Source organism: Capsella rubella, unplaced genomic scaffold (assembly GCF_000375325.1).
Source record: "Capsella rubella cultivar Monte Gargano unplaced genomic scaffold, Caprub1_0 scaffold_499, whole genome shotgun sequence".
Lineage (NCBI taxonomy): Eukaryota > Viridiplantae > Streptophyta > Magnoliopsida > Brassicales > Brassicaceae > Capsella > Capsella rubella.
In genome coordinates this window covers 1-327 of record NW_006238452.1, presented here as the reverse complement: position 1 = coordinate 327, position 327 = coordinate 1, and the positions used below count along the sequence as shown (strand labels likewise).

General features: G+C 40.4%; 1 non-coding gene across 1 annotated transcript; it reads left to right on the top strand.

The window, feature by feature from the left end:
* Positions 1–71: 71 nt before the first annotated feature.
* On the top strand, positions 72–190 carry LOC111829340. The gene has a single exon (XR_002832864.1). It is a non-coding gene; the product is annotated as a 5S ribosomal RNA (ribosomal RNA).
* The last annotated feature ends 137 nt before the right edge of the window (positions 191–327 follow it).

Sequence of the window (327 nt, the reverse complement as noted above, 5' to 3'; positions counted from 1 at the left end):
GTGGGACCCATTACAAATGATCTCTTGAATCCGCGGTAAAGGATATATGCGAATGCATGCAATGTACTAACGGATGCGATCATACCAGCACTAATGCACCGGATCCCATCAGAACTCCGCAGTTAAGAGTGCTTGGGCGAGAGTAGTACTAGGATGGGTGACCTCCCGGGAAGTCCTCGTGTTGCATCCCTTTTTTATTTTTATTTTTCTTTTAGCCTCCCATTTTTTGTAAAACATCTAGTACCACTACAATTCAATTTGTTTCTCTATTGACGTTGTTAGATTGTTTATTTTTGCTGACAAAACTACAAAGTAATCGTATGAAGA